This window comes from Leuresthes tenuis, unplaced genomic scaffold, assembly GCF_036924035.1.
Source record: "Leuresthes tenuis unplaced genomic scaffold, fLeuTen1.0.hap1 SCAF_23, whole genome shotgun sequence".
NCBI lineage: Eukaryota > Metazoa > Chordata > Actinopteri > Atheriniformes > Atherinopsidae > Leuresthes > Leuresthes tenuis.
The window spans coordinates 16,036,214-16,062,008 of NW_027325377.1; the positions used below are offsets into that span (position 1 = coordinate 16,036,214).

At 39.8% G+C, this 25,795-nt stretch overlaps 1 protein-coding gene across 4 annotated transcripts in view; it reads right to left on the minus strand.

Moving 5' to 3' along the window:
• The window catches only part of syt1a (synaptotagmin Ia), a 160,392-nt gene that overhangs the window by 73,806 nt on the left and 60,791 nt on the right, over window positions 1-25,795 (minus strand). For 3 of the 4 annotated variants that reach the window (XM_072377399.1, XM_072377396.1, XM_072377397.1), the window contains one exon: window positions 8,145-8,236. The gene's annotated coding sequence lies outside the window, so the exon portion shown is untranslated. Of the gene's footprint in view, window positions 1-8,144; window positions 8,237-8,344; window positions 8,433-25,795 lie in introns of those variants that run through there. The other variant, XM_072377398.1, reaches the window with a different exon arrangement.

Consider the following 25,795-nt stretch of genomic DNA (forward strand, 5'->3'; position numbering starts at 1 on the left):
AGCCAGGACTGACTGGAAGGTCACAGATAGACTGAGACACCAATGACCCTTTGAGGCAGAACAAACCACTTCCATTAGGAACATATAGACAAGGACTGTCTTTTGTTTGCTGGGTAGAAATCATAGATTCGATCAACACAAGCCAACAACAGAAGAGAAGAGTGAGGATAAGTTCTTACCCCAAAGGCAGGTCAGACATGGCAAACAGGAGCCTTTCAGAAAGCATGGGGCAGCTGGGATCTATACAGCAGCTGAGTTGTACCTTTTATACCCCAAAAAACTTAAATGTAAGAGCTGACAATGTAAATTCTAAATACCACTAAGTACAGTTCAGACATCTACCCTACTGAGAATATAAAAGGAAATAAGCAGCAATTAAATCTCAGTATTTAGGCTTTTGTGGATTTACTATTTTATTGGAATGCCTGATTGTTCACAAATGTTTAAGGTTTTACTTGTATAAACTACAAAGAATGTTCTCTTGTTATTCTAATGGTTCAGCGAATAGGACGTAATAAGGCACAAATTACACATTGCCTCCAAATGAAACCTTCATCGTTCCCGTGAAAAATCTAAATTCCCACTCTTGAGTCTGGATTTGCATCATCCCTTCTAGGCTGCTGTGATATCATGGCGATATCACCAGGGCTGTCACCAGGGACTGCTGAACGCAACAGTCCACTGAAGAGTCATTTCCTGTGAGATGTGTTTGTCGCTCCCTGACCCACCACTTTAGGAGACCAGAGGCAGGTCTTGAGTCGATTAACTTCGATGGCTGAGTGTAAAAGAGCACATATTCTGATTGATTATTTTGCCCCATTGACTCTCACAAATGTATCTGACCCACTTTATCTTCCGAACCACCTGACTCTACACAAGCACTAAAGGAGATTAATCAAAAATTATTATGTCGAAGGGGTTTCTGGGTCTCTCCTGTAAACTGCGTACACATATCTCTTTAAAGGAAAAAAATATATATAGATGTATTATGCTTATTCAAAACTAATATAATTCAAACTTACCTCTACTGATAAGTTCATACAATACACATGTAAATTCACTTGATCCACACAATGTTCACATTTAAACTTTACCCAGTTAGCGAATTGCAAGTGTATAGCATTTTATGCCATTAACACAGTTTGCGATGAGTTTTGTCATCACTATCCGATGCAAGTTACACGTGTAGGAGCATTTGGAATTATTCAGTTCAATAATAGACTGAAAGTATATAAATAGTGAGTACACTCAAGAGCAAGTTTTAGTGTGTTTGGTGGTCTATTAGAATTGTTGCTTTTTTCTGTGAGTTCAATCTTCAGCTTTTCTGTTTTATAAAGGTAAGAGAAACTACTTTTGGTTCATTTATTGTTGTTCCACCTCCCCTGTATTGAAATCAGCCGTGGACTTGGTCCATTTGTAGCATATGTCCCCAGACGGAGGATCTGATCCAGCAGGCAGCAGGTTGTGGACGTGTAGTATTGTGGACTGTTTACTCCGGCACATCCTCAACTCACATTGGGCCATGACTCACACAACTTTAACGCATTCCTTTACAAATGGTAACATAACAGACTCTCCTTAAATTTTGCACATTGAAACTTTTAGTCAGGTTAATGTTGGTAAACATTGGGACAATTATCAAGAGTGATAGGATGTACCATAACCATTTGACCACACGGCATCCTGGAGTGGCAAAATGAGAGTGATTATGATAAACAGTTAAATGAGACATATTCTCTCCCATCTTAGTTTCTCTATTTTCATTATTCTTATTTTACACTCTGTCAAACACAAACAAGCCTTTGGTAGGTGCTATATGTGCTGAAAACCTGAGAGTTGTTGCTATGCAACAATTAAATACATTTGAGGTGTGCCACTCTCGAGTTTCCTTGCTTTCAGCAATCTGTGCACTGGGTGCTGTAAAAATTGCACTTTCTTGATGTTGTCAGTTTCGCCCTCTTCTCTCGCTGTAAATAGAGGTCTCTGGTGAATACGCAGCTTCTGTGGAGTCAGGTGTAGTGATAAGTAGTAAATCTCCTTTTGCACTCAGATCACATTTTTAACAGACAGCTCACTGCTTTAGATGGCGCAGTGACGAGTGACAGCAGCAGCATTCTGAGATGGAAAATAGATACTTGCTCCATCAACAATGCGACTCGTTACTTTTTGACTTCCTTCACCTTAAACCCAACTTACATAAACTCACTTCATGTGCAGCCTCCTGCTGTCAAGGTTACTGTTGACGAACATCAAAGTTTCTGTCACAAGGCTTTATGGACAGAACATGGACATAAAAGGAACAGCAGACTGTTGTCAGAGGTTAAAATCACAAGTGTATACTCTCTCCATCTTTGTCCGTCTTGACACATGGAAATTTACAGGCAGCAGCCTACAGTCTGAGTAATGTCTAACCTACTACACATATGGTCAACAGCCCCTCTTGTCTGCCTCAACCTTGCACCCATTCAACACCCATACAGCAGAGACAAGGAAATACAAGAGGAAAACAAACACGACCAGACATTACTTTATGATAAAGATCTTTGGCAGGCGAAGGGGCAAGGTGGGATGAAGAGGTAGGACCCAAACACATGGATCTTATGACGGTACTGTGCTGTGCAAACAAGTGTATGTGTTTCTAGACAGCATTATTAACACACCAGTGAAAAACACTTAACTCATGCCTATTCAATTATGCTAATGAATACATATACAAATGACCCTGGTTAGTTATTAGCTCTCTCAATTAGGAGACATGTGTATGTGGGTTCAGTTGACAGAAAGGGAATGAGAGGAGTGACTGGTGGTTTGCTTTCCGCCGATGAAAACAGAAGCCTAAGGGCAAGACTTGTGCAGCTTTTGTTGTTGCTGGGTGCCAGTGCTATCCTCTGATCTCAGAGAATGTGCAGCAGGGCACACAATGTCTTGCTGAGCTCATGTATGCATATATGGAAGTGGGCTGGGTAAGGGAATGAGGAAAAAATGGCTTTTCTCCTACCTTCTCCAGTGTAGCATTAAAGCGATGAGTTCAACAGTTTCTATAACACTGTCACAAGAGACGAGACAACAGATGCTTTTATCAAAGAGGACTTACAGAAATAATTTGTCAGAGCTCCCACCCTCTTACTGTGCTCTAATAACACAGAGATGTAAAAAACATCTAATCATCTCAACAAAACTGATGGATATGCAACCATCTACAGAACTTGCAGCTATAGTCATACTTAAGATAGTTTTTAATTCATTACGAGTAATTAAATTCACAGAGAACTGTGTCTAAAAATATCAAAACAGCTCAAAACAGTTCATTCTTGGTACGTATGATCAAGCATTACCATCAATAGAATATATCAATAAATGAGTGAAATTAAGTATTTTGCAGTAGAGGAGCGTGTTCTTGGGTCTGTTACACTCACAATGAGCAAGGAAAGCTATGGCTAAAAAAGCAAAATTCAGGATTTGTGGTCTTTACCAAAGCAACATGAGAACTAATGCAACATCATCAAAAACCAACAACTGAACTGTGCTGTCCATTTTAGTGAAATATATGCATTCTCAATATTATGATAAATCCCAAATCCAACAAAAAAACGACATCTCTTTGCACTCCCTTCTTCTGCTGGTTTAATGGCACCAGTGTGGAGCATTAATGTTCAAGTGACTGCCTTTTTATGACCTCCTACTGACAACATCATAGATTTAGTTGCAAAGCTGAACAACAACATTGCTATGGGTGAATTCTGGTTTTAACTAAAGAAAAGTGGTAAAAGAAGTAACGTGGAGGAGAAAATTTGTCAAATTGGCAAAAAGAAACCATACACAGCTAACCTTTTTATTTGTAAATTTGATTTTATTGGTAAATTGTGTTTATACTGTTAAAATGGCATTGAATGAAAAGTGGAAAAAGTCAAATAGATTGTTAAATGTTAATTATCAACAACAATCAGTCTTGAACTAAATGTTTCTGATCATGACAGCTTCATTGCCAATTTGGTGTGAAAGCTAAGCAAAAAAAAGCGAAGCAAGGATAAACAAGGTCAGACACATTTAAAAAAAAAAGATGAGCAACAATGTGAAAGAATTTCAGAGAACAAATTCAATAACTGAGCACACACACAAACTAGTTATGCACACCAGTTGCCATACACAAGGGATAAAAATGAACGTAGTGTGAGAATGTGCCGGCAGAGCCACTGAGACAAGGGCAGCTGTGAAAATGTGTGGACCAACCCGCAACTCTTCTCTGGATTCTGACAGTTGCCAGTGCCAAATTACAGAGCACCATCTCGTCACAGAAGTCTCCAATACCGAACAAGATATAAAAAAAACAATAACGGTAGCAGATATAAACTTTTCTTGACCATTTACAAGGTTTAAGCTTAACATCAAAAAAGCAAAATCCCACATAGCACCATTTCCAATTTAGAGTTACCACAGTAGTCATACCACTTACCCTTACCACTTTCCCACATCCACAATAGCCACTAAACTGGACAGCTTTCTTTGTTCACGAGATGTGGACATATAATTCCATGTCAGGGACTGCACAGATGCTGAGGTGCAGAAGCCTCAAGGACGCACAGGAGGTGAGGTACACAAATCCAGAGGAAAACCCTCAACAAATGCAGCATCTGTACAGCGTCAGTTGGATGTAACACACAAAATTAAAAAAATAATTGGATTAATATTATGAATGTGTATATCATTCATCCTATTTAAGTCACTGCAGATGTCTTTCATAGTTTTAATGATTTAGTTCTGTGACCAGACCAGATTGCCGGCCTTCCACAGTTGGGGCATGGGACACAGTGGGTCCCAGTGGGGGCTTAGTGTCAGCTGTTGTCATGACGCAGGACACACTCTGATGGACCCCCATACCAAATCCTCTGACAGCTTCAAAAAATGACACTGTTGCTGCATCACTTTGCCTTCGTCCCAGAGGAAAGAGCACAAAACAATTCCACCTCTGTGATATTTCACTCTTTATTTATGAAGGACAGGTGTGCAGGATCGGACATACGCATGGTTTTTACACGTTTGAATATTTCTTGGGCTTACAAACTTTTTATACTTTAAGTGAACCCTCTGTCAGTCTGAAAGCTTTGATGCCTTTCATACATGAGGCTCCAGGACACTGTTTTTCAAACCTTTGCAAAGTAATGCTGTTGGTCAGTTTTGTCAAAAAACCCAACCAAATCCTCACAAAGTGCCAGTACTAGAGTCTTCATTGTACCGACTTCAGTGTGCCATAAAAAGACTGACCACCTAACTTTTTCTAATCTCAAATTCAACCCGTATTCATCTTTCACTCAATCTTTCACAGTTTACGGAAAATTGAAAGGATAGAAAAATACAGAATCACACGCAGGGATATTCTTGACAATAAGCAACTGAAGATCCAATGCTCCAGTGAATCATCTGCACTGTGGCAAGGAATCCCATTTGGAAGCTTTGTCATGGTGGCAAGTGCCATAGTTACTGAGCCAGCCTACCTGGTTAAGGACTTAGGACTATTTTCCATACACTTAGCTGATGATCAGTGGTGATTCATAAAAAGAAATATTCAAACATCGTCATGTCTGCAGCTCACAGATGGTTCCTTTTTTAACTCCAATAAAAATGTGTCATTAACTGCGCTATATAATCTAATCATCCCATAAATACTTTTTTTTAAATAACATAAATGTCTTGCATAATCATTACCTTTATATTATCATTACTTTATCTTTCTAGCTTAGTTTCTAATTGAACTACTCTGTGGGTGAGTGTGTGGCTCTCCACAGAAGGTGGTGCTGAATTTCCCTTCTCTTTGTTAGCACCTCTCCTCTGCTGAGCTGAAGCGCTGTCCATGGTACTGAATCAGCACTGCGCAACCTCAGCGCATAGGCTCTTCCCACAGAGATAAAATAAGAATTTTGTCGACTGACAGGCGGGCTGGGTGGAGCGGCCTGGTCCTCGTCTCATCTGGGACTGTCTGAAAGCAGCAAACAAGCCTGAGTCTCAGCAGGCAGGAAGCTCCACGCCTTGTTCGCTTCGGAGCTGTCACACGTGTCACAGCGTCATCCACAAAGGGATGGAGGGAGACTGGAAGCCCAAGAAGGAACGGCTTATCCCTGCCCATGAGGGGCCAACACCACTCTGTCCTGTCTTTCCCCAGAGAAGGACAGGCAGCCAATCAGAGTGGATGAGGCAATGAGTCACGGAGAGTGCAGATACAGTGGACCGAGAGGAGTTGTCTGCCACTCTGGGCAGGAATTCTGTAACATCCATGGCAGGAGTGACCCTATCAAAACACAAACACCCACAGACAGGTGGTGCATGTCCATTGATAAATGTGTTGTTTCTGCCCCATAATGAACTGGTTTGATGTTAAAGATTATATTTCTTTCTGTTTCTTCACACTTTTATTCTCTTTTCCGCCTTTCCAATGAGACCTGTGAGACGGATCATTGACTCTCAAATATTTCCACCTGTTAATAACTCAAACACCCACTGTAACGCTGCAAGGTTATGTGAAGGTCAGCATACAGTCTATGTACAGTAGCATTCAGGCTGAGTTGCGTCCAAGCCTACAGTATGTCATTCAAGGCCAAACAGCCGTTAAACAAAAAAAATCTGAAAGAGCTGTTCGAGTGATAGCCTGAGATGTTCATCAACTATTGATGCTCTGAGAGATCTCGCACAATATGGACACGCATGCACAGTTGTTGAGTCAAATAACAATGCCAGTGGGTGCAGTGAATTTTGAAAAGGATAACAAAGGGAATTAATGATTTTAAAAAAAGCTTTCATTTGGCACGTTGACTACTGAATGAGGAAAAAAGGTGAGCAAATTTTTAATGGCCCGCTATTGAACAATACAAATCCACTTCCAAATGAACCACAAAAGCAGTGTGAATACCAAGTGTTGGACCTTATACGAGAAGAAAGGATTTGGAAGGCTGTGGGAAAATGAAGTGAAAATTAAATTTTTGTGTCTGAAAAGACCAGCGCAAGACAGACATGGGCAATCAGAAGCCTTAGAATCAACCAGTCTTCACGTCTTTCATGTTTCTGAATGAAAAAGGAAAAGAAAAGTGCAAACATTACAAAGAACAGAGAAGCTTTGTTCAGTCTCTGGCCCTCTAGTCTGTCTTTGTCTAATGGTCTACTGTACCTCAGCAATCATTGAGGGGAGGGGAGGGGAGGGGTGGTGGGGGGTATAGTTCATTTTAGCTGAATCTGGTATAATGAGGCCAAAGAGAGAAGGAAAGAGATAAGGGATGACAAGGGGAGAATGACAAACAGCAGGGACAGCAGCGCAGTGAATCGATTACAGTGTAACTTCTCATTAAATGATAAAGAAAGCAAACCTTGGCATGGGAGGCGGCATTACTAGATACAACTGCTAAATACAGCACATGTTCTTTTTTCTGTAGGGCAATTACTGTCTCCTCTGACTGTTCTGCTGCCACCGTTGCCACCCTGAGCCCGAGGAGGATCCGTTGATCTGAAGCGCGGTCCAACCCTCAGTGGGATGCTGCTTATCCCTGCCTGTCACTAATACCACGGATCCTATCAGACGTAGAGCCACATGCAGTCAGATCCCACTTAAATAAGAGACATACACCAACTGGATTGCTTCCAAAATAATATTTTGGAACTAAGTAATAAAAACTGATACTGAAATGTCAACTCTGATCTCTGCTGCGAGTTTAATGCCTCAATATTTGAGGAGAATAAGAAATAGTGGCATATCAAGGCAGCAAGACAAGGAAAAGCATCAGTTTCTCTAAAACTGACCTTATCCAAAAGAAATTTATTTTTGTGTCACTGTTCAATGATCATCGGAAATCAATCATTTGACATCTGTCACCCAGAACAAGCTCCGATCAAAAAGAAACTACACCTCCGCTGCCTATTGTCCTTCTCTTCCTATATGCGACTTGACTCCACCTGTCACAGTTACAGTAGATTGTCCTATAAGCCATGTTTGCTGACATGCTCGCACACACACATCACAAATCTCCATTTCAAGCAGGCATAGTGTGCTTTTTTTTTTTTCAAAGCAGCAACACAAACAAAAGCTCTCCCGCCATTTCCCCGTACAACCATGCCGTCAAGATCCCCACACTACAACCCTGCATGCCTTTTTAATCTCTTACCTGGCAGCACGCTGTCTTTCCTGGGTCCTCTTCACTATCCCAGGAAGGGGCACCGACAAGTTCTGCTTTTGCTGAGGAGGCTTGATGTTTCACTTTGAGAAGAAGGAACAAGAAAAAACTAAAATCAGTGGCTGGGATAAAAAAAACAAAAAAAAACAACGTCCACTTTTATTCACACGACAGCTCAAAAAAGCACTCACGATCACACACTTGAACACCCAGTCAGCAGCTCTGGGAAGCGAGCAGCTCGCTGTTCCCTCTTACTGTCCGTGACACTCGCCTCCTCTCTCCCCGCCTACCTACTCCAGCCCCCTCCCCCGACTTCTCTCTTTCCCCACCTCTCCCTCGCTTGCTTGCTTCCCTTCTGTCTGACAAAATGCACACATCTCCTCCATCTCTCAGCTCACTATTTTGTGACATTTTCCCCACCTACTCACACCCTCTGCTCTGCAAAAACAAATATCAGTCGGTGGTACTATTAGAGTTCCTTTTCACACACCATTTACAAACTTATTCCAGGATTATGGAGCGTTTCTGTGGACATGATCACATGGAATAAGACAAAGCCCCTGTTGGAGCCTAATAACATCAGATGGTGTAATTAATGAATAATGGTAATGAGGCATTCCTACTGTATATGATTATCGTTTGAAAGCCATCACATTCAGTTTTTTCCCCCCTTTCTCTCTGCCTCCCTCCATCTATTCCTGTCTCTCCTCAGGTTTGGCTAGTGTATCAGATGCTGCTCACGTCCCACTCTGCAGACAGCAAGTCAAGGGCATTCCCAGAGTAAGTGTATGTTAATGCTCTGCTTCAAGGAGCTGCCTAGCGTCCCCTCGACATACAGCCCAAGCAGATGTGGCACTTGGCTCTCCCAGGGAGGGGGCAGCAGATACAAAGACAAAGGAGGACCAGCAGCAAAGATCTAACAAGCTACCGTGCCTCCACTCCAGTTGAAAAAGTGAGGTCAACAGTTCCGGATCAGATGGAGCTGTGGAACTACCGTGGTCAACATCCATGTTTAGTTTTAAGCCATGGAAAGGTGATGTTAACTGTAAGAGCTCCCTACTAAATCAAACTGATGAAATGTAAACATTTCCTGCATTCATAGAAACTGTGCAGACATAGTAAAGATCTTCTTTTCTTTTTAGCACCACCACAATCTTTCCTTTTTTTCCCCAATGAGGAGACAACATATATATATATGGCCACATGCACAATGCCTAGAGGAAATTTGCACCCAGTATGTTTTGTTTTAGAGCGCTTCACCTTTTTAGTGCAACTCCAAACGCTTCAAGTTGAATCTGAACTTTTCAGAATGGTGCTGGTGTTGTCACAGTTTCTTTTCAGAAAACAGTGACAGATAAAACTAATTCTTGCCTTGTCTGTCCGATGAGTGAGCTATAACATGACAGACAGAAATTATCAGGAAAAAAAAAAAGAGCCCATTTGTGGGAGCAGACTGGCATAAAAATAAAATGTTTTTGGAGCAAATTTTCATGACGTGATGGCGACAAAGCTTAAACAGTTTATGGGACAATTAAAATAAAAATGACTGACAGTCTGTCCCAAGAGTGACTGAAAAGCACGCATCCCAGACACTGTGGGGCCATTGTCTTCTGAACGTTGTGCTCTGGTCTTAAAAACTGTCCTTTATTTAACCTACAATAGACCTGCAACAAGGCGCTAATAGTAGTCACACAGGAGTATGATATTCCCTGTTCTGCTGGATTGAGTCAACGGATTGAGTCATACATTGACTTCTGCTTCAACTACAGCTTTTAGATTGAGTTGGGCCAAATGTCCTCCATTTGGTGCTCCAAAAAAGAAAAAAAACAGTGACAGATGATACAAAACAAAAGAGTAGAGCTGATTTATCATAATACAGCGGTTAAAGTGCATATGTGTTGTCGAGTCATTGTTGTCAAAGGAAACCCTCCCGAGCACCCTGCTAGTGATTTTCTGCTAGATGGACACACACTTAGATGTACGATGACACAGAAATTTAGAAAATTGAGCTTCTTGACGTGTGGTAGAAATTCAGTGTAATCAAATTGCAAAGAGTTCTGTATTATTTCACTGTAATTCCTCTAAAAAGGGTCTCTAAAAGTGATATTAGTCATTGCCTATGAAAGGAAATATTTCTTTTTGTGTCCAAGAACACAATTAAAATGACCTTTGTGATCATTTCAGAAAGTCTGAGAGTCTGTTTGCACAGTAAATGGTCCGTCATCTGCAACTCACTTAAATGGTCAGAAGTTAATTGCTTTATATCTGCATAAGCTTTGACATGGCACCGAATAGGGCCGTATACTGCTTATCCAGTTAAGAATAGAAAAGCAAAAGCTCAGTCATGTTTATTTATATTACAGGTAAAGGGTAAACTTCCCACAGTTGGAGGAAATATTCCATTTTATCATTTTGGGCATACTGCTAACAAATCATACATATCCCTTAAGCTCACAGTTCAGGCAGCTTGAGACTCTGGATTAGTCTTGGGATCATCTCAGTTGATATAATTTTTGACCTCCGAATTTACAGTAAAATTTGCTAACAGGTTATATTAAACTGTGGCCTTTTAAATGTGTTTTAACCATTGAAATACTCATGTCTGACTAGAAATCCATCAATTGGTCATCCAATCAGTCCTTTCACCGAGACATCCTTTCATTCATATTCAAAGATTTTGCTCATTTTGTCCAGGGATTAATTATAAAGCATGTGAACAGCATCCTTTTTCCACTCTTCAGCACATCTGTGGGCTGTGAGTGTACCGGAAGTCTGAAGCAAACTGTTGCTCTGCACGATATGTGACTGTGGGCTTGAACAGACGCTAAATGAGTGTGCTAGTGTGTGTCTATGTCTACAGAGACCCAGTGAGGAAGTTAAATGCACAGGTTGTTAAAGCACAATGAGACACATGGCCCTGTTGAGAACACACGTAGATAAAGGCTAATAGATATAGTTGGGATAGAGGCAAAGCAAACAGGGAGTCTGTTAATGATTACCAACTAGCACCCTGCCTGGACTCTGCACAGCTTGCCCCTCTGTACATAAGCTCTGCTTCAGTGGTTCTGTGTATGTTATGTTTGCTTCTACTTTTGTGTGGATGTGGGGGGATCAATTACTGGGTAGGGTGTTGTGGTCGCTGCAGATTTGTGCCTCAGTTGTCTTGGGGTTCCGACCTTAACGAGCAAAGAAGGAAGTGCGTCCTTGCACAGAGGAACAGGCCATCAACTTATAAAAAATATCTGTCGTCTAGTCCAACAACTTGGATTAAAAACATATCCCAGCACTTTCACTATCATTGCTAGAGGCTCACCTACATAAACCTTTGAGCTCATCTTCCTTCCAAACAATTTCACTGAATGAAAATTGTTCAGGAGAGTCTATACATATTCTGTTTGAGTTCAGACTGATGGCCCTTTAAATAGTGAAAATGTACCATAGACAATGGTGACATTTCTAATGGTTCATCTGAGTCTGAGTACAGATTACAGCCCTTAGAGGTTGAGACGAGGTCAAACTTGTTGGAGAAGGTTTTAGATTTATTTTACTAAATGGAAACATTGAAGATAATAATGAGGCTTGCATTCTGAATCCATTAGAGTTTATTTGATGCTATTTGGTATCATCCCGCTTCTGCAGATTATAGAAATCAGATAAAGAAAAGTTTGATATGGAAAGAAGAAAATGCTGCCTTAGTTACGCACAACACGCACGAGTGTCCTTAGTAGGAGACTTCATTAGCTGTAACACAGAAAATAGGAGGTAATTCCTGCCAACAGCCACAGCTTATAATTCTATTTTTCAATAAAAAAAAATTAAAAAAATAATCATCACCACTTGCTTGTTAAGAGTTGATTCCAGTAACTCCTGAAAGTCTCAGCTACAAACAAAACACATGTTCTGTTGGTGATTACGAGAACACAAGAGTCTTCATGCATTCTCTTGCATCTGAGATAATGAATACCCAACTGTTTGCCTGTATTTATGAGAGCAGTTTACAACTAAATGTATAGATGAGAAGAGGTCCTGCAGCAGTAATATGAGTTATCTTAATATTAAAACCTAAAAACATATTGTACCTAATTAGGAGCATGTAAATTATCTTAACAGATGCTCAAGACGTAAACATCTTATGAGTGCAGTATCAAACTTCCGTCCTTTTGCTGAGAAAAGTAACTTTGCAGGATAATTGAAAGGCATACATAGAAATGGACAGTGAATATGAACCTGACACGAACAAAAGCGAAGACCTTTCAAACCAGAAGCATGATTGTAGACAACTTAGACTGAACAAGAAAGGAAAAAGAGGGGAGATCAACAGCATGAAGGAGGAATGAAAAGGATGAAAGGCATTTGGAAAAAAAAAAAGTGGTGAAATAAAAAGAGATGGGCGAACAAAAAGGACAATTTCCCAAATGTCACAAGCATTTGAATGGTCACCTTTGGACACTGCAAATTACTGGTCTTGTTCAATGGTGGAGAGAGAATGTGGAGCTTTAGACTCAGTGCTCTTTGTAACTCATCTATTCAAACCTTCAGCGACCAACTTGTTCTAGATTTTTCATGGCATGCTCAAAAGGAAGCGAAAATGGGGAAACAATTAAAAGCCTGATAGGTAATCAAAAAAATAAATAAATAAAACTGCGGTGTTTTTTTTTAAATAAAGCCTTAAAATAAAGTTGCAGATATCCAACTGGTAAAGTCTTAATTTTTGCCTCTTTAATCCATTCAAGTTGTGTTGCTTGAGCCCACCCAGAGCATCCGGTGCATATTCTCTGAGACAGAAAAATTCTCTTCCAAATGGAGGAAAGCAGCCTTAATTACAGCTGATGCTCTCATTTAATCTCTTTCTCTCAGTCTTTCTCTGAATCCCCCACACCATCCCAACTTCCCTGTCTCTCTACCGCAGGCAGGAAGCTGCCACAAATCACTTACAGCTTTATCTGCCGATAAGTGGCTGTTCAAATATGGAGCTATTCAGAGAACTCCTCAATACATGCAGGTGCTCCTTTTCACTAACACCCAGCTTCTGTACAGTACACAAACTCCCACCCTAACAGTCTTACACACAAACATACACGCAGGACACCTGCTGGGGTCAGTAACACTTGCCAAAGGCAGTGATGTCACACAGATGTTTGGCTGGCATCCGAGGTTAAAGGAGGAGTGGAGGAAAACCTTGGGGCTACTTCTTTTCCCTAAAATTGAAATTCACTGAACTGCAGACAAGTTCAATGACTGAGAATGTTTTAGGCAGTCATTTAGAAATGAAACTTACTCCATTAACCTTTGTCATAGAATTTTACCAGCACATAATGCAACCTCTAGCAACCACAGCATTTTATGTATTTGGTGTTTTTTCCCCTCAATCCATCACAATCTTGTCAAGGTAATTTATTGTGGTGTGCATTTGACATCTTGAACCAACACACTAACAGCAGGAACTCTCAGTACTATCAAAACTCATTGCATCTAGTTATTAGAAAATCAATCTTACCATAATCCAAACAAACCAATATGGAGATTTCTGAAAGGGCAACGTGAACGTGCACTACCTAAACTACGTAAGGTGTTGTTTGCTGCAGCAACAGGCAGCAAATGTCAAAAAAGCATGTTGGAATAGACCAACCATCATGCACTGGTTAAAACATACTTTTTTGAATATGCATCTATTAATTCTAATATCACAAACAGAGACACTTGAATATTTAGCTCTTATTTCCATAATGTTAGGGGATGATAAGGTGGGGGTAGCGTGAGAAAAAGGGAAAGGCGGGAGCTGAAAAATAAACTACATTTTCTGCTTCGCATCACATCTGTGACTGTTGTGCATGTTTCCCATCTTTACACAACTCCTGCATTATTCATCACCTTTTTCCTTTCCTGCCTTTTTTTAATCTTTAACCAATCAGTCAATTGCACGGTGACCAATAGCACTGTTAGCGACAAGGATCGCTTGTCACCTGACTCTGCAGTTCCCTTACGTCTGCATGTGTTCTTTATTAGTCCTTATTTCCACTCTAAAGTTCTGGCACATCCCTACTCCATTCATCAGCTTTGGTGACAAAAGCCTAATGCCTATCTAATTAGATAAACTGTACGTGAATAATGTTCACCTAAGGATTTGGTGGTGAACAAAACAAATGTAAAAGGATGGTGAATACTGGACTCGATTAATTAGGAGACAGGAAACGTGCCTATAAATAATCATACTTAGGGCCTTCTAAACTGGGGGGAAATCCTCCTGTAGCTGCTTTACATGAAGGGGATTTATACAAACTGGGAGGGTGGAGACCTCAAATAGAAGACTTATGCTGTATTATTCTTACCTTAGATTTTTTTTGTCTTTTCCTCAATTTCCTGTGATGCCTCAGTTGCTTTTTAATGTACAACACTTTGGCCAAGAGGTGGATGTGCTTAAATGTGCTGTATAAGTAAATTTGACTTGACTAGTTGCTTCCTTCCAACATTAAGGTTTCTCTAAACAATACACATTTCTGCGTGTGGCTTAAAAGTTCTTTTGTTCTTTTGATTTTTCAAAATGCTAAAAATGGTTCAATATAGTGTGAAAAGTTGTTCTTGTGAGGCATTATATTAACTATTTTACTTCACCGAGTTAATTGTTGTTTACGGTTGTTTTCATCTGTTGCAGCAAGAGTTTTCTAACTGTGTGAGACTTGTCTGTAAGTGATACAAAAAGATGCTTCAAAAGCACCAGGAGCTCATTGCTTTGTATAGAGGAGGAGAGCAGGCGTGCCATTCATGTTGCCTATAATGAAAGTTGGTCCATTTGGCAGCTTTCTCTGCATTCTGCTAGTGTTCTAAACTGCTGGCCAGCCATAGCATTATGATGACTTCTTAATAACATATAGGTCTTCCTCATGCTGACCAGTCAGAGTGTTAAGAAAGCGTGGGCGTGGAGTGTCTGGTATCGAATACTTGCACAAGATCCTTTGGGCCCCGTGGGTTGCGGGGTGGGATCTTTGCGGATCAGACTTCCTTCCCTTAGATCCCAAAATATTTATATCTGGGAAATCTGGAGGCTAAGGAAACTCTTTCAGTTCATTTTTGTTCATTTACATAGCACCAAAACACAACAAATGTCTTCAAGACACTTCAAAGATACAATTCAATTCAGGCCAAATCAATAAAAATCCACATTAGTCCAGTTCATACTGAACACAAGCACAGGACAACAGTGCATTTGTTGTGAAAAAGGATTTTCCAAACAGCTTTTCATGAGCTCACTTCAGTCTCGCTGAGGAAAACTGCTACTGTAGGGGAAGTGCTGTTGCCATATGATGCGAGTGTGGTGATTCGAAGCAACATCAATGCCAGGAAGCAGGCCATCAAACAGAGCTCTGCATTGTAACATGATGAGCAGTGTTTTGGATTATGATTACAATGAATTTAACTGCAATTGGCTTGAATTGGACTATATCATAACATTTGTTGTAATTTGGCGCTATACAAAGGAAACTGAATTGAATTGAATTGTTACTCCTGTCATTGGTTTTCATGTTGTGGCTGATCAGTGTTCATGTGTTCAGGCACTTCCTAGATTATAAATTATAAATTTGCAGGAAATGGGTGAAATGATGAGCAATACCAGCAATCCTACGCTTAAATTCAAGCCATGGTCAGGCTTTCTGCTATCTTATGACACTATGACCCCAACAGCTACAGGTTTAACATGCCTTTAGCTATAATCAAAAACCAATCTACATGCAATGGATAAATGTACCAGAGATATCTAAAATATGAACATTTATATGCATTTGTAGGTTTTAACAAAAGAACAAGATAAACTTTCCTTTTTAACATTAAGTCAGCTGAAAATATGTTTATAATCCCAGCTGTTTACTAGAGAGAGTCCTGTGAACATGCTCAGTAGACTTAATCTTTTCTCTTCTCCAGGCACTGCTGCTTACAGAGGCCACATCGGAGTCATGCCGGCAGTGATAATTACCACATTCTTATGGAGATATAAGGAGCCCTTTTGACCTCAGAGTCGCATTGACTCACGCATCACAAGGAGAGAGCAACGTGAGAGGAATTCACTGGGATTGATGCGTGAAGAACATTAGACTGAAGACATACGTAGCAGATAAGCACTCAAGCACACAGTGCTGTATGGAGCATCATATGCAGACAGAAACTGTGTCTTTTGGAGGGGTCCAGTCTGGAACAGAACTGAGGAGTCAGTGCTGCCTGTTAGAGTGCCCCGGGCCGAGACTGTGAAAGAGGACTTGGAAGGGGGATTAGAGGGGATTTAGAGAACAGTAATTACCCTTGCCCATGGAGGGTTTGATAATTAAATTACCTAAGCAACTGCCCTGCCATACAAAGGCTCCAAGGTCAGCAAGAGTGAAATTTCAGAATATGCTAAATATGTTTTGTATTGTCATCAGAACAAGGCATCTTTTTTCAGCTGTCCACAAGTCACAAAAACTGAAAATGGTAATCAATCAATCAATTCAGTACATTAACCATTTCACAGTGAATTTCTGGAAACAGTTCAGCTTTCAAGTATTTATAATCACTGAACATCCTCAAAATACTGGCAGATGAAGCAAAAACATTGATCATCTTTTTACACTGCAATGTTCTGGTGGGAGATCTTGGGCACTGGCATTCAGGTGGATGGTACTTCAACTCTGAAAACCCACATAAATTTTGTGACAGTCCAAGCACACCTGTCCATGGCAACTGCACTCCTTGTCAGCAGTGATCTCCTCTTACAGGAGAACACTCCATGCAATACAGCATAAACTGCTCTGGAACAACTTGAGGAACTGGAGGAAGGGTTCAATGCGTCAACCAAACAGATCCCAATTCGATCCACCACATCAACGAAATCTTTAACGTCAACTTTAATCTGTACTTGTGGCGTGGAGGAGAGTGTCAGTTAAGTGAGAAATGAGGTGAAGTTAAAGACCTTGGATTTGGAGTAAGACAAGAGCGACAGGGAAGGGAGGGAGATGCGTGGGAGTAGCAGCATCTCCCACACAGGCATGAAAGTCACGATCCACCACTGAGCAGCACTCTCTCCTCTGCTCAAACTGACATAAACATGCAAACAGCAGCTCCCATGTAGAAATGCAATCAGGTCTTCATTTCAAATACTCTTTGTACTCGGAATTCAGTGCCACAGAAGCTGAGGGTTACTTTATTTTAAAATCAGCAATTTATTTCCTTGTGTGCTCCAACCATAAACTGCTTACTTATGATTGTTATAGATCCATGAGCTGCAGAGGCATGATAACAACCCCAACCTCCAAAATGAACATGCTGCTCAACCATTCATGTGTCACACTGACATTTAAATTTACAAACTACATCTCAGCCACATGTACACAGCAATAATCACACACAAACCAGCTCTCAGTTCCTTTTAGAGGAAAGGCGCTGAGAGGTGTAGTATGTAGCCAATAACCTGTTTTTCCACACAAGCTGAACATTTTCTCTTTAAATTGTCATCACACACACACACGCACACTATTACTCTTTTTGCAGCTTCAAGCTTTATGATGAATCTCATTTTATCCCCATCAAACCATCCACCACTGTGTTGGCACACCTTATGACAGTCTATCAAAAAAAAACGATCGTACCCCACTTCCAAGTGAAGGCAATAGATCAAAGTGACTGAACTAATTCAGCGAGTCAAACAAAAGCTCCGGGTAAGTCCTGTAAAATACATTTTATGAAGTGTGAACAGGTCTGAGGTCATTTATCCTTCAGCACTTCTAATACTTAGAAAAATAAAATGCACATTATTCAATGAACAATTCTACTTCTATCTATTCCACAACACTTATTTTCCAATTGCATATTAGAAAACATGGTATATGTCACATTTATACAGTATATTTCAGACATATTTCAGATATATCTTAAACACCACATTTATTTCACGGCTCTTTTATTTCCATTTGTTGCATTCAAATAAAGTACCGCATACCTCACTTCTCAGGCCTCCCACATGACTTGAGCATGAGAAGGCAACTTCTACTTATGACTCCCGATACAAACTGACACAGAAATTTCACCGAAATGTGCGGTGGCTGTAACTCTGGTGGTTCGACTCATGAACCAATACTAAAACTGAATAGCTAATTCGATATTCTTTTGCTGCTGTATAAACACTAACTACCATCCTTATCTCATACCGTTGACACAACACAGTTCACAGCACCACTTAAGAGACTCAGCCCTTACCCTCACTAGCAGCTGAACCCGAGTTAAAGACATTCCAAATAAAGGTTCCCTTTTTGTAACTCATGTGCCTTTAGAGCCCGATAAATGCGGACAAAACTTTGCCCACTCGACCACAGAATCCAGAAGTGAGTTGATCAACAGACACATATCACATAACCATGTGATTATTTTTCACTGCAGCCTGCTGGAACATGTAAAGGACACAAACAGCTGGTGCCAGAAACCCCGTGTAGCACCTGATGGGTGTGATGCTATCAACTTGGCAGAATTAGACCGCCTCACAAAGCAATAATTACAACACGAGATCTTAATCTCAACTTTGTGAATGAAAGCAAAAGCAAAGGGGGGGGGGGGTGTCTCTCTGAGGAAAATTCCTCAGTCAAGCAGACCCTCTGAGGTGCCCCCCATCCCCACCATGAAAGAACCCACCCACCATTCACCAACCCCCGGAGGTAACCTTGATAATGCCCTTCACAGCCCTTACACTGCCTTCATGTAACATACAGTGACAGTCAATTTCAGAAAAGGTGAATAAGGGCATTAAACTAAATGATTGAAATCAAATACATTGATACTGAAAACTGAAATCTAGTTAAAATTACTGCCCTTGATTGGCCTAATTTTACATCTTATCTTATCTTAAAATATGTGAAAATATTTACCAATTGCACACAATAAATGACTCATAGAATGATAGCTGATTTTGCCGAATGAGACAAATTAGTGGAGCCCTGTGTTATGCACTCTTTATTCTGTAAGTATCACACTCAAACTAGAGACAGTGTAAGTTATAGAGAGGCAGAAACCCTGACTAACCTTATCTGCTCTAATGGATTCTGCTCGATTGCATTGTTTTCGCCAAGAAAATTGGAGCCCTCTTCAAACCTACAGAGAAAGGAAGTGGAGATGCACTCCTCCTAGTCCATCTGAGGTGCATATTCTTCACTTTTGCTTTCTCTCCTCTTTCCTTCATGTCTCTGTGGACGGCACTCTGCCACTTTGGGTATGTCATGGGCAATAAGGATGAAAAATTGGTCTGCTTTTTGGGTCCACAGTCAGCATGTCGGTTTCGTCCTCCACCTTCACATGCCTGGAGGAGTCCAAGCTCCACACTCACAAAACAAAATGGGATTTAACAAGGCCAGAATCACTCACAATGCTTCAGTAAATAGTCAGTGAACCCTTCCAGAGCCAGCACTGGTGGCTGAATACAGATTTGAACATACAAGTCTGGAGTAACTGGATGAAGTTTGACAGCACAGGGAGTACTGCAACGGTTTGAATCCTTTATAAAACACAAATTCAATAACTAGGTTGTATGATAACTCACATACCAAGCATGGCACAAACAGTCAACAGCGGGAAATCTGAGCTATAACAATCTTAGTCCTTTTTGAGCACCGATTCAAGTCCAGTCGTAATTTCTCTTTGTAAATCTAATAAAACTATCTAATAAAACTAATATGATTAGTTTCTGCCAGACACATGCACAATTAAAACAGGACTACTGAGCCAATGTGAATGATTTGTTGGTATAATCATTCTCAAACTTTGCTTGTTTAAATTATGCCAAGCACATGGACAAAACAAAAAAAGGTCAATGCATTAATTGTCAATCCTTACTGTCCTACAGTCATGTGAAAAAAGAAGTACAACCTTTTTCAACTGAACATTTATGTATCAGGATATAACTGGAGAAAAATAGCTCCTTAGACCATTTTTAGGAAATTTGAAGCAGTTTTCTGTTTGACATTATGAGTGTCTCACATCATTGTGGGGAAATTTTGCCACCTCCAGCATTTGCACTTCTGCATCTCTTTCAATCAGATTTTAGGTCTAAACTTCGGATCATTGTAACACCCTGTTCCCATATCTTTCAGACATTCTGCTGTAGATTTGCTGCTGTGTTTGGGATCATTGTCTACTAGTGTGACCGAATTTCAGCCAAGCTTTAGCTGTCGGACACATGGCCTCACGCTCAAGAAAACTAGTTCACAGTTGTGGTGCTGTGCATTATGGTAAGACATCTCCACTGTGGTCTAATCTGTCCAAAGGACATTGTTTCAGAGTCTGCTGGTTTGTTTCACCTACAACTCTTCCAAACAAGCCATACCTATTCAATCTTATGAATACTCTTTCTCACTGTACAATGATGGACACCAAATAGGTTAAAAATAGCCTTATAACCATTCCCAAAATGACAGACGGCAATAATTGCTTCTCAATTGTGTTAATACACACCTGAATGCTCCAAACCAGGACACTGCCACAACTTTTGCTTTTATACAGGTGTCCATACCTGCCGATGATCAATTATTAAAGTGGATTTGATTAGCAACACCAGGCTGCTATTTCTTTTTCTAAATACCTATAGAAGCACTAATGCTTTACTTCACGTTTTTTTTTTTTTTTTTTTTTACACACTGCCTCATTATTTTGGATTAGTTTTTGGTAATTAACGACAGTGTAATGTCATTCAACAGTCTTTCATCATCTGATTTAAGACCTGGTAAAGATCAGATGATTTTTTTCATTACGTCTCAACCTGTAAAATCTTAGATCTGAGAGAAGTTGTACTTTCTTTGCAATATGACTTTAGCTATCAGTGTCCTATTCAAATATCTTATGTTCTATCAGTAACATAGATAAATATGTGCATAGACGGAAGTCTGATGTATCAAGTATACAGAGTGAGAATGAGAATGACCTTCCATCAGCTTCTCGGATATGATTAATCTTTCGTACAATGACGGGTGGATCTACTGTACATGATTCTATTGTCCTCTGAGATAAGGCAGAAACAATAGATCATTTTCAAACCATCTGTACTGGAGCAATAAATAATGCAACAAATATGCATAAATTACCTCTTGCTGGTTTTTCAAAACAACATCTAAACAGTAAATGTATCTATAAGTCCGTCCTTGAAGCAGCAGAGCGCCCTCAAAGGTAAAGAGAGATTGTTTTTAATTTTATTCATATAGTCACAGCATCAGCCTCTTTTAGTTAACACATTGCACTTGGAGCTAGTGACTGTTCCTGTGAAAGTTTTAATCATCTCACTATGAAATGTAAAAAAGGCCATTTAATTCATTCCATTTATATGTCGCTTTATTTTTTATTTTTTCACAACTTCACCATCACCTTCTGTCATACCTACCATGGAAACAACATCTCCTATTAGATATGATATTGTACAACACAAAGGAAGCTGTCGTTTGAGTTATTTTGTATTTTCAATAGAAGGGCACACTGCAAAATTTAAGTGCTGTAACAAAGCAAACAGAAAGCATGTTAAGGGCTCAAAGGAAAACAATGATTTACCGCAGGAGCTGAAATATTCTAAGGTTCATTAAATTTATCTAATGAAATGTAAAACACGAACAACTTGATGTTCACCATCTAGGCTAAAATTAATCTAAAATTATATCCATGGGGCCAGCCATCTGTTAAATTAAGAAATGTGAAAGAAAAAAAATGGAAAAGCAAATGATAGAATCCGACATACAAAATTTAAACAGTAATATAAAAAAAGAAGTAGTAAGTTGTCTGTGGAAACATGCTTGTTTACACCGAGTTTAAAGCCTCCTACTCATTTTGTAAATATGCAGGATTATAAGATTTCACAAAAACAAATGGACGATTGGTGCTGTGGTCTGATTTTATAAGAAAGCAGGGACTCACCTTTGACACAAAAAATCTGACTGCAGCATTACTTTAAATGTTTCCTTCACCTGCACTCAGAGCTACAGGGGATAAAAACGAGAGAAGAGTATGTTTGTAAAAAAAAAAAAAAAAATGACTGGAAAACAGTCAAGATTGTGTTGATGCTCACAGTAATGCCAAGCTGCAGATTGAACACTTAAGGAGGTCCATACAAAAATTATTTCAAGAATAGTTTGTTTTCTGATTGTTATACTGGTGAAGAGAGGGACAGAGCGGTCAACTGATCACCACCTGGTGGTGAGTTGGATCCATTGGGGGCAGAGACTGCCGGACAGGCCTCGTAAACCCTAACGGGTAGTGATGGTGAACTAGGAAGGTCTGGAGGAGGCCCCCGTTTCATGAGATCTTCAACTCTTACCCCTGGGAGAATTTTGGGAACATCTGGATTTCCCTCCTGAAGCTGTTACCTTTTCGACCCGACCTCGGATAAGCGGAAGATTAACGGATGGATGTATATATTCAATGTATTGTTCAAATACGGCACTTTAGTTGTCAGTTTTAGGGCCTTTAAAGGTGACAACTCCTATGCTGAAAATGTTGGCTTCAGGAAACTAAAGTCTTGGTGTTTGTGCTTGTTAAAAAATAATAATAATAAATTAAACACTGAAATAATATTATATATTTAGATGTTTTTTTCCCACCTAAAATACCTTAGCTGCAACTTATGGGGGCTTGCTAATTTGGATAAAGTATTCAAGCTAGCATCAGTAAAACTGGAACTGATGCTAAATCAAAATCAGCATTAATCATAATCCAGAATAATCAGTCTCCATCTAATCCAACTAAATGTAATAATGATATCACCAGTTGTTAAAGATCAAACCTTTAAACCAGCATCCATGTTTTAAGAACTAATGTTGAAAAATATTCTTTGCACACAGGAGGAGATGAAACTATCAACATCTACTGAAACTGTGTAAATGAAGCAGGACGACTGATATGATATGTATTTACCGCTTCCTTCATGCACTGATTAAAACCTAATGCATTTTCACTCGGTAAACGTACGGAAGAAAAGTGTTTCCAGAGACTGCATTCATCACATTTCAGTGTACCTGTCAGGCCTCATATGAGCCTAATGAAATGGTGAAATGATACATAAATTCTGTTTTACTCATCACAATACATAAAGATATTAAAATTATGCAAGATTCGACAGTAGTTCACCATAGATTGAGTTATATTTTTGTCACTCAGGTTTCTAGTCACAGAACAAACTTGTATCCATGAAATTCACATTTTATGCATGTTAACATGAGTCAGCCCTGTTCATTTCCATAATAACGTCAGGTATTGCTTTGGTGTATTGGGAACTTATTGACTGTTGAGGCAGCACAGATTCTCACAGCTTTTCCAGTTGTTCTGACATGTAAATCCTAAATCAAATGTGCAGGCTGTGGTGACATCAAGTCTCCTCACAATCATGTGCACAAATCAGTGATGCATCACCATTTGAAATGCACTGCTAAATATGCATAGATAACAAATAATGTGATCAGAACACAATGTGCAAGTCATCACGATATTAGTAGCTAGAAACTGAGTGTTTGCCTTTGTGGTGCTTGGCAGCCATCTGCACAAGTTCTTTTGTGAGACTTCAAAGAACACAATGCCTGGTTCCTGCTGTGTTTTCAACATTTTCTCCTTCAGTCCTTCTGCTCATCAGCTTCGTGCACTTTTTAACCACAGAATACTGCGAGTCATAGTAACAATTCACTATGTGGGAATTTTTATCCAACGCTCACCTTTTCCAGTGATCCTGAAAGCTTATTTCTGTCATTCACAGTAAAAACATACACATTTCTTACAATGATCCCACTCAGGAGGCATTGTTCACTTTAAGTAGAGATCATTGGAGAAGAGTCTCCAAACAAATACAAATAATAAGACTGGCTGGTTTAAAAGCTGCAATCATGCAACCACAACCTATACACCTTTCCTGGCATAACAAATATCACATAACCTATATTAATCTCTCTCAGCACACAGGATACAAAGCAACTGTACCGCGAACTCCATGCTCAACAACATGTGCAGTAGCTTATGCAATGACCTGATGAGGAGGCAAGGACAGAATCTTTAGATCTCTGTGTAGACTGAGAACCAGTCAAGGGGGGGAAAGGAGACACTCGACTGGAGAGATATTACCACCGTAATCTACACTGAGAGGCTGAGCTGTAGAGCTAGCTGACCTTGAAGAGTTTAATGTGCCAATCAAAAAAATGTCTCTTCTGACAGGCAGAGATAGAAAGCAGAGCCCCAGATATGTCAGCGAGGTGCAGATGTATAAATGATGTGGAGACTCAAAGTGAACACGTGAATCATTTTTCATATTGAGCTTGGGATGATTTAAAGTTACACAAATCCAAAGGTGGCACTAAATAGAAATTTTAGATGAAGTAACACTTGTTAGGATGATTTTATGAATGTCATCTTAACGTCACACACCTCTTTCTTCGAGTCATCCTTCATGTTTACATGTTGTAGTCAAATATGGAACATGGGTATGAAGCATCCAGTGTGTTTTTTTTGTGTGTGTTCTCTGCTTCTCCTCTCATTTGATTGGCTCTTCTGATCAACATTCTACATAATATGTTGTTAATCCAATATTCTGTGTCTGAAGATGTGTTTGAAATATGTATTTGTGAATTGAAGAAGGTAATGGTTGATCCTTAAAGTGTTTTCTATCAAAAAATAAACACCTCAGAAGTGCTTGGCAACCATTTCCCAGCCTGCCTTACAATAATTTTCTGCTACAATGTACCGTTGAGCTACATAAAGCAAACCGCCTTGTGCACAGGTCTCCACCAGGCTCACCATCTGCTCTAAAGACGATGCTTCCACAGATCAAAAGATCAAGATATTTTAAGCTTCAAATTTACTGTCAAAGCACAGTATGTCCTGAGCTCTAATTCTGTGGCAGTTGTTATGCTCTTAGTAAGACATAATTGACAGGTCACTGGACTTTTAAAAGAGCCGACTAGATTTAGCCACATATTGAGGGATGTACTGTGGTGACACGTTTTATGATCTCCAAACAGTGCATGCTGCTACAAGTTTTTTTTTCATTCACCCTTTGCCGTCACCCCGAAGCATTGTTCCGCTGTATATAACATGGTTTTATTCCACGCTGCAATCAGTTTGCTGAAAATGTTGAGTGACGGTGAACTTTAAATCTTACAGGGTGCAAAGATTTGACACCCAACATTGAAACGAATATGCACAGCTGTAACTTTATGTGTGGATTTGTTTTTTTCAGTTCAAATTCCCTCCATACTCTCGTGTTTCCTTTTAACCCCCATCCACCATCAAATTATCCTGCCCATTGCTTATCATACTAAACAGCTTCAATCAAGTCTTGGGTGGCAACATAGGGATAAAACAGACTGCAACAACTGTGTTATTGGTGGATGAGGTATTGTGTTGTGACACAAATAGAGTTCCCTCTCTTGCTTTTCATGACCGCTCACTGAGAGAGTAATTATAAACCGCAGAGATCACTCTGAGTGGTAGTGCCCCTACATGTGGAGAAATTAAAACAGCAAGGAAGCAGTTTTTACAGAAAGAAAATTAATTTGTGCACATATTTTTGTTCAAGTACAAAGCTAAAAGGTAATTTAAAATCTTCATGAAAACAAAAAAAAAGTTCAGAAACATCCAAAAGCAATTCTTTCTTTGATTGCAAGAGCAAATGC